This window comes from Acinonyx jubatus, chromosome C1 (assembly GCF_027475565.1).
Source record: "Acinonyx jubatus isolate Ajub_Pintada_27869175 chromosome C1, VMU_Ajub_asm_v1.0, whole genome shotgun sequence".
Classification (NCBI taxonomy): Eukaryota; Metazoa; Chordata; class Mammalia; order Carnivora; family Felidae; genus Acinonyx; species Acinonyx jubatus.
Window position 1 is genome coordinate 56,295,387 of NC_069381.1, and position 10,004 is coordinate 56,305,390.

Consider the following 10,004-nt stretch of genomic DNA (forward strand, 5'->3'; position numbering starts at 1 on the left):
CACTTAATTTTAAGTCTTAAAGAAATTATTCCCTTTTAAGTCCCATCTAAATTTTGAAGATGGTAATTCAGAAAGTTCAGACATGTATTATAAAACATTTAAAAAGCAATAAAATAGTTTGCTGGAGCGAAACCTTTTCAAAAACATCTGGCAAAAGTGATGAGATTGGAAGACCATCTTCTCTCTAGCATGTGGAACAAGAAAAAAAATCATAGTTTCACATTATGTGTGATTGCTGTTTTCGTATTGAAGGAGATGTAGAGGGTAGGACTGGTATTTGTTGACTGGATTTGTTATGCATATTCATACATGATCTCATTCAATGTGTACATTCTACAGATGAGAAATCAAAGGGGAAAACAGATATTCTCAGGTGAATAATTGGCAGCTTTTTGAAAGTAACTCATTGGATTTTTATCCTAATCTGTACTGGTCTACATCACTACTCTCTTGTACTCCCCACATGTAGAAATATGCTACTGTTTGCACTTTTTGTCTTATCTAAAAACTGAGCTCAAGTATCACTTCTTCTAGGAAGCCTTCCAAGACTAGTCTAGCCCACATGGATTTATCTTTTTCTCTCTTCAGAATTCCTATAGGGCTAGTTTTCAGAATTACAAATGTAGTTCACCTCACATTGCCTTAACTTTCTCACAAATTTAGTTCATTTCACATTGCCTTAAGTTTTTCTCTGTTTCATTAGAGTATGTCTCACCTCTCTGTCTAAGCTGGAATTTTCTGAGCTCTTTGAGAAGCAGTTCTACCTAGTGTTCCTTTATTACTCCCTATTGAAGCTAAAAGCAACTACTCCCAAACATACTCCTCCAATGTTTTTGAACACAGATGAGTCATGTTCCCAGAGTACCCAAGAAGAACTGGACATTGTCATTGGATAACCATGTGTCTTTGGGACAGTCTCCTAATTTTCTTTCTGGGTTTCTAGTGCTCACTTCTAAAAGCAGGTTGCTTAATTAATCCAACTTCATGGCAAAACTTCTCAATTTTATGAGTTGCAAGAGATGCCTGTCAAAAATTTCATATTCTTGTTGCCTTAACCCTATTTTTATGACCTACCAGGACAAAAAGGGGAGCTAGGAATCTGAATTTTTAGCCATTTCCCTGGGTGATCCTATGCAAGTGGTTTGGGGACCACACTTCAGTGTTCACTGCTGAAAAAAAATGGTTACTAAAGTGGACAAGATTGGAATAACCTAGGATGCATGAAAATAACATAGATTTCCAACTCTCACCCCAGACTGATGGAATAAGAATCTTTGGAATAGACAGGAGATGGGACTTGAATCTGTATTTCTAAAAATTTCTGCAGGTGATTTTGAAATAACCATCTTTTTATTATTTTTTTCCTGCTACAAAAGTTTTATTATTTCATTTGATCCTAAAGTTTGGGAAAAGGCTACAAGGTGGTTAAAAAGCTGCCTGGTGGCTGCAGAGAGAGGCTCAAGCAGAAGCTCTGACACCAGGGGAATGCAGAGGGACCCCTCAAAGGCTGCTGAGCTCCAGAGGCTTCTAGACGTGCTTGGAGGTGAGCCTTTCAAAGAGATACTTACCCAGCCCAGCCTGGGAATTGGCCAGCCTTCGGAAGTTAGTCAGGTAGATAAGTTTCACCTGCTCTCTAGGAGCTAGGTGAAATGACTGGGAAATCGCTCTCTAGGAAGTCACAGAGATAGGAGTCTGTGCAGATCCAGAAAGGCCTGGTTCAGGTTCTTCTCCAAGGCCGTGGCAGCTTCCATGGCATCCATAGTTTTATCCCGCTCATCTGGGTGCAACTTCTGCATGCTCTGAGGAGAGTGTGTCTTCAAGACACTCTGGGCACCCTCCACAGTCAGTCCTCATAATCAAAATAGAAGCCCAGTGAGAAGTAATTGTAGGAGGCCCATGGATGCATGCTGAATAGGCAGTTCACAGCGGCCTCCACACTGATGAAATAATTCTGACAAATTTAGGAGCTCATAGTTTGTTAGAAACGAGAAGCTAATAACAACAACCAAAATATGGTTTTAGCTGACCCTCAAGGTTGCAACTGAATAGGAATTTGGAGAGTGGTCAGAGGCTGGAAGAAGGGGAGTCCCCAGGTGTGTTTGCTCTAAATAGTGTTGATTTAAGAGACAGATTCATGGGATCCCCAGGCATACTCTGAAATAACTAGTCTTATTGCCAACCTTCAGCAAGTTCTTTTAACTGTTTTCCCATCCTGCTTCATTAGCATCAGATTCTTGGTTCTACATCTGCAATTTTGACACCTTCTGCCAGGCCTCTGACTATATCCCATCACTCTCTCTCTCTCTCTCTCTCTCTCTCTCTCTCTCTCTCTCTCTAAGGGTTGAGAAAATGCCTAAGGCTACACTGCCATTTTGGAAAAAAAAATTTCCCCTAGGAGACAAGCACATTTCAAGTACCATCCTGAGCTAAATTCTTGATTTCAGCAATAAATCTCTTTAAAAATTATGAAGAAAAATGGCTTAGTGAAACTACTGAAAATTTCATAAAATTTATCCTACATGACTAAGCTGTTGCAGCCTTTTGTATCCAGTTTAACCCACATGGAAGATGTTAAATCACCATATTAAAAACACAATCCAGCAGTTAAATAGCATGGCAGTTACCATGGAAATGTGCCAAACACAGGTGGGTTGACAGTGTGTGTAGGGGGGTATTATGGAGGGGGATAGATTATAGGTTACTTGAGAACTGCTCTGTCCCATTTTTGTATTTAAATTATTCATACAGTCAACCAATTTAAAGAGAGGCAGCTGGGCTTTTCAAAGTGTGGTCTTCTATCACTCTACCTGGTCAGACAGTTGGCAGGAGTTGTTTAATTATTTAATTGCTATAAATGCAACCAACTGTACCCTTTTGGTAGAAACATGGTTATTTCTTCCTTCAATTAGGATTCCTGATTTTTCATACATAGTTTTTTTGGATGTAATAACAACCACAATACCAACTACAATTTGTAGTTGTAAAATCCAAATACATTCCATTCCTGCAAGGCCCTAGGTGAATGGAACCCTGCCTACCTCTTTGATGTCACCTTGTACTAACAGTTCCCTGTTTACCCTCTTCTAGCCACACTGGATTGCCTGTTCCTCAGATATTCCAACTTTTTTTTTTTCACATGAAGGCTGAATTATATTCCTCTCAATATTCATGTATTGAAGCCCTAATCCCCCAGTGCCTGAGTATGTGATTGCATTTGGAGATAGGGTCTTTAATGAGGTAATTAAGTTAAAATGAGGCCATTAGGGTGTACCTTAACCCAATATGACTGGTGTGCTTATAAGAAGAGGATACTAGAACACAGACACAGAGGGAAGACTATATGAAGACACAGGGAGTCAATCCTATCTGTAAGCCAAGGAGAGAGGTCTCAGAAGAAACAAAACTTGCCAACACCTTGATCTTGGACTTCTGGCTGCCAGAATTGTAAGAAAATAAGTTTTTGTTGTTTAAGCCACCTGATCCCTGGTCCTTTGTTATGGAAGCCCTAGCAACTAATACATGGATGTTTATACTTCCCTCTTTGTGCATGAAATGGACTTCTCCCAGATCTTCCAAGGGCTAAATATTTCTTTGACATTCAAATCTCATCTCAAAGATCACCTCCTCAGAGACACCATGACTATCCTAAATTTTGCCCTGACCCAATAACTAACTGAAGTGAAAACTGGAGAGGAGGATGGGACTAAATTTTCAATCAAGATTGTGTTAGTTCAAATAACACAGTCCTAAGCCGATTAACTCATGCCATTGCCCTAGTTACAGGAATTTGTTCATTGGCAGGGTGCACAGCATAGGATTTTTGTTCAATGATTATGGGAAGTGACTGCCAGGGAAGCCTATCTGGTACTCCTGGCAGCCATTTTGTGAACAATAAGAACTGCCTGAAGATGAGGCAGACATACAAAGGAAAGCCGACAGACAGAGAGAAGAATGATAGACAAAGCCAGGTCCTTGAATAACCATGCTTAATTCTTACTCTATCATCAGGCTTTAAGTTACCAATAAAGCTCCTTTATTATCTAAGCCAATTTTATTTGAGTTTCCTGTTCCTTGCAATGGAAAGCATACTAAAGGATGCACTTACTATCCCATTATTATATTTTAGCTTCTCTGCTCTCTCTCTCTCTCTCTCTCTCTCTCTCTCTCTCTATATATATATATATATATATATATATATATATTGCATATATAACCCATATATTTATATATATATATATTGCATATATAACCCATATATTTATATATATAGTGGAATTTGTCTTATACACTTATTATTCTGCTACAATCAGGCTCTGTGAAAGCAGATACCCTGTCTCGTTCTCTTTATTTGCAACATGTAGAACAACCTGTCACATATCTGATACACACAAAATATTTATGTGATAAATAGTATCATATTAAGTATGTCAGATACTATTGCCAAGTGCTTTATGTGTATTATGAGTTTCCTTCCCCACCCACTAGAATGTGAGCTTTATGAAAATGGAGACTTGTTTTATTCATTGTTGTATGGACCTAAAACAATATAGAGGACTCAGTGAATACTTGCCTTGGAATGAATGAATTGTAATACCATTCTTATTCTTATTTCACAGATGAGTAGGGAGCTTAATAAAAGCCTAGTCTTTTGGACTTCAGGCCCATAATACTGTAATGCCTCATGATGAGATAGCTTACAGATTAAAACAACTATAAAAGTGAGTATTAATATTGTCAAAGAAGACTTTCTACCCAAACACAGTTAGATTCATTACTCATACTAGTTTAGTCAACTTCTAGTGGCACATTTGTAAGTCTGCATCATAATTACTCATGGAGATTATTAAAAATAATAATAATGTCTGGTTTTGGTTTGTATTTCCCTGATGATGAGTGATGTTGATACGACCTTACACCTGTAAGAATGGCTAAAATTAACAACTCAGGAAACAACAGATGTTGGCGAGGACGTAGAAAAAGGGGAACACTTTTGCACTGTTGGTAGAATGCAAACTGGTGCAGCCACTCTGGAGAACAGTATGGAGGTTCCTCAAAAAATTAAAAATAGAGCTACCCTACAACCCAAAAATTATACTACTAGGTATTTATCCAAAGGGTACAAAAATGCTGATTTGGAGGGCCATATGCACCCCAATGTTTATAGCAGCATTATCAACAATAGCCAAATTATGGAAAGAGCCCAAATGTCCATTGACTAATGAATGGATAAAGAAGATAGGGTGTATGATATATATATATATATATATATATATATATATATATATATATATATATATATATAAGATAGGGTGTATGATATATATATATATATATATATATATATATATATATATATATATAGAAGATAGGGTGTATGATATATATATATATATATATATATATAGTAGAATATTACTTGGTGATCAGAAGGAATGAAATCTTGCCATTTGCAACAACAGAGTTGGAACTAGAATGTATTATGAGAAGCGAAATAAGTCAGAGAAAGACAAATACCATATGATTTCACTCATATGTGGAGTTTAAGAAATACAACACATGAACATAGGAGAAGAGAAGGAAAAATAAGATAAAAACAGGGAGGCAAACCATAAGAGACTCTTAAAACCAGAGAACAAAATGAGCGTTGCTCATTTTGAGGGTAGGTAGTCGGGGGACATGTGCTAAATGCGTGATGGATACTAAGGAGGGCACTTGTTGGGATGAGCACTAGGTGTTATATGTAAGTGATGAATCACTAAATTCTACTCCTGAAACCAATATTACACTATATGTTAATTAACTTTGATTTAAATAAAAATTTAAAAAATCAATAAATTAGATGTAACAGTGGGAAAGTAAATATCTTCAGGGATTAAATTTATTTGAACATCAAGTACTAAAAAATAAAGTGCTGAAAATACCATAAGTCTTTAATTCCTTGGTAAAATTTTTTGTCAATATTTTAGTTTGTCCAAAGAGATATGGAGCCCAGGTAAAGGTAGTTTTAAAAGCATAATAGGTTATTCTAATGCACAAATGTTGAGAATCACTGTTGAATTATAAAATGGCTTATTCTGCTAGTGAGACAATTGTGCTATCTGAAAAGTGCTAGAGGGGCCAAGGAAGAAGCTTCCTCAGTCACCTTTGCATCAGCAATGGCTAGTCCATTCAGTAATAGCAATACCACTGCTATTACAATTCCAAATAATGATAATGAAATCTAATCTCTCTGAACCAGGCACCATACTAAGTTATACATATTCTCCTGTTTAATTTTCTAAGCAATCTGTGGTGGTGATATCAAAATGATCTTTTGCATTTTTCAGATGAGGAAACAGAGGATCAGCCAGGCTAACATTTTTGCCCTGGGTCCCACACTAAATGTGTGAAGCAGATTGTCTTCTTATTCTAACTCTCATCTTAACCTCTATGTAGTATTCCTTCTTGGAGATCCTCAATTAATGCTTTTGGAAGGCAACAATTGACAATAAGGCAAGAAGAAAGGTAGAAAGATGCAAGAAGAAGAAAGGATGAAGGGAAGGAACAAGGAATGAGGGAGAAGGAACAGGAGAAGGAGGTGAGGGAATACTGATGCTATGAAAGTAGAAAAACAAGTAAACTCTGAACTCAGACCTGCCTTTTCCTCAAAGGATACAGTGATGTATCTTAGGTCTCTGTTATCTTTGGGTTTCCTGGCTTCTAGAACTTGCTGGAACACCACCTCTTCCTCTCTCCCTAAGGAGGAATGCCAATATGGAAGGGTCAAGTTCAAATATATTATTAGGGAATGGTGGTTGGGGAATATTTGGTGTGCTGAGCAAAGAGACTAAAACTCAGTTTTCTGTGGGGAAATTCTTTTTTTTTGGGGGGGGTCTCATCAGTTTTTCTCTTGCCTTCTCTGAGTTTAACATGGGGAAGTGAGGAAATATTACCTTCCTGCAATACACCTAATAGAAAAAAAGTGGCTGAGCTGGCACTAAACCATTATGGTTAAGTTTGGGGGAAAAGGAGGAGGATTTGGCCAGCTGCCCTAGGTTTTAGGGAGAAAATTTCTGTTTTTGGATTTAACTTTCACTGTCTGTTCTCACCACTGAAGTAGTAATATTTAGAGGACCAAGATTAGAGTGTTGGCCTGGAGTAAAGTGCCAACGAGGCCATAATCTTGCTTTTGATCTGGGCCTCCTAGATCTGCCCACTGTAAGCCGAATTTGTCCCCATTCTTGTACCTGTTACAGATCAACAATGCAGGAGTTCCCATTTGGGGTCAGGGACCAGTGTCCCACAGGATAGTAAAATGTGCACATGTGCTTGGAATATCCCTTCTACATATCTGATTTTAGAATCTACATTAGCAACATACAGCTAGTCACAAAATTCACAAATCTTGGGCCCTCGTCAAATGTCACAGAGTCCCCTCCCACCTCAAGCTAACAGTAAGGAGAGTTCTACCTAATCTTGTGAGTACCTAGTACCAATGACTCCCAAAGTTTTTTGGGGCTCAGAAACACTTGGGAGACAGCAGCTTTCTATGCAGAACTTTACCTGCTTCAATCAGGAAAGCTTTCCTAAGCCCCAAGTCTTTCACTCTGTGAAAAAATGATGCTAGTGTTTAACCTTAATGAGAAACCAGAGCAAGAAAGAATTATGTATGAAAGCATAGCCTTCAGAATCAGACATACCTAGATTTTATTCATGGTAAGTTATTTAACATTAGGTGCAGATAAGAGTTACCTAACATCTGCAAATCTCATTTCCCTATCTCTGTTGGTCTTCACAATAACCTATAGGCATTTGATGATTAAATGCCAACAGTCCATATACTAAGATGCAGTTATTCATTAGAAGTTTTTGTGAAGTCAGACACCAACCCAAGAATTAGGTCTGAGGGTTTTGATTTAACCCGCACTCCCCCCATCAAATCCTGTAACTTTGGCCTCAAAGGGCTCAACGTGTTGTATGTTGAGTTCTCCAGGAAGTAGACTCTGAGATGTAGGTTAGTGTATAATATGTTTGGATGGGAGAATCCTTGGGCCCAATCCCTGAGAAGGGGAAGGAAGGAAAGAGAATTGAGCAAAGGGAGGGTTCAAGCTGCAAAGCAGACTGAGAAGCTTCAGCTGACACCACAAGAAGCTCTAGACTAGAGTGGTGGTCAGAACTGTCCTGCACTGGGCAAAAATGACTAGGTTTTTATATCTGTCTCAACGATCATTGGATGCGGCTGTAGCTGGGAGTACTTGACCTTGGGCAAGGTGTCTTTCTGCATCCAAGGCAATCTTTGAAGGGACTGGCAGCTGGAGTGTGTCTGCTGGGAGCACTCTCCACAGCTTAGCAACAAGTGCTCTTTGAAGAGGGATTTGGGTGGACCATCCTCATGTTCATCATACCATATCCCTACCATATTGATGCATAATGATAGCTATCTCTTGGTTTCCTGTGTGCCAAGCAATGCTCTGCATATATCCATCTCCACCCTCCGTTCTGCCTCTCCCTATCATCTAAACTGAGGGAAAAATTAATTGAGTGAATTACTCAAGATCAACCACCTGGTAAGTAATAGAGTATCTTTTGAAATAAGATAGACTAGCTACAGTGCTCACACTAACACTCTTAAACACTGCTGTAATCTATCTTCAGTGACCTGAGTCTCCAAAGAGATCTGCTTGTCCTGTCAGCCACAGCTGTATATTTCTAGTAGAGTGGTTATCACATGTGGTGTCCAGATAGCAACATCAGCATCTGAAAATTTGGTAGAAATGCAAATACCCTGGCCTCACCTAGATCCAGAATCAGAAACTCTGGGAGTAGGGTCCACAATCTGTGTTTTTACATGTCCTTCAGAATATTCTCAAGCTTGAGAACCATTGCAGGTACAATACCCCCAAAAAGGACTTACCATCTCTCCTAATAGCTTTTCTGTTCCGTCTTCCTTTCAGCTACCTAAGTGGCATGTCCCTCTGCCATGCAATTTTGTCCTTTCCCGGTCATTGATTTCCAGCTGTGAGTACCTTCCCCTGCTAGTTTTTATATTTGAAATGGAGGGTTCCCCATTGTATGATTTTGCTATCTTCCTCTCTCAGCCTTAAGGGTAGTGCTTGGTTGATTTTATTTTTTATAGTTTGATGTTATCTCAAGGCAATGTTTGTAACTCAAACCAAGTATGTTATTTGTTGGCAAGGCAAAGAACCCATTCAAATCTTAGCCCCATGGCTTACCACCAGGATGCCCTTGACCAAGTTCAAATTCATCTTTATATTTCAATGTTGTTATCTGCAAAAGTGAGAGTAAAAATACTTGTTTCATGGGGTTGCTCTGCATATTTATTTAGATCATTTATTTAGATAACTACCTAGGTTCTGACACATAGAATATGTTCCAAAAGGGATTTGTCTAAAACTTATGTGGATGCCCTTTTCCCTTTACCCTCTCAGGTATCTTTGAAAGACCAGCTGGACTAAGAATCAGTAGCCCATAGATAAATGGTATCTTCATGCTATGTAGAGTGTCCTACTCATCCATTCTTCTTACTTTCCCCAAGAAAAGTATTTGTTGAAATATTTCACATTTTTTTCTAAAAATTTCCTATGAGAGTGCCTGAAATATATAGGTATTCCAGTGGATTGGGTGAATTTCAATCTGTATATTTTTGTTCACACAAACACACATACACCCTAAGCTGTTGTAACAAATCTTTACATAATCATACTATGAGTCTAATAACAACCCTATAAGATAAATACAGACTCCTTTATTTTAATGATGATAAACTCATTAATAGTGGTTAACTATCTTGTCAGATATCACATACAGTTAATAAGGGGAAAAAAACCACAATGTAACTCAGAATATTATTTTAGTCTTGTTTTCATTATAAATTCCTCCCTAAAAGAATTTTGATTTGAAGTTAAATTAATTCTTTTAACTGAGAAAGATGTTTAGGTGTTGCTGATAGATAAAGGCAGTATCCAGATAATGACTTTCACCATTTCTAATCAGAGCATTATGAA

General features: G+C 38.1%; 1 pseudogene; it reads right to left on the reverse strand.

Moving 5' to 3' along the window:
* Positions 1–1,527: 1,527 nt before the first annotated feature.
* Positions 1,528–1,972, reverse strand: LOC128311798 (ferritin light chain-like; annotated as a pseudogene).
* Between the last annotated feature and the right edge of the window lie 8,032 nt (positions 1,973–10,004).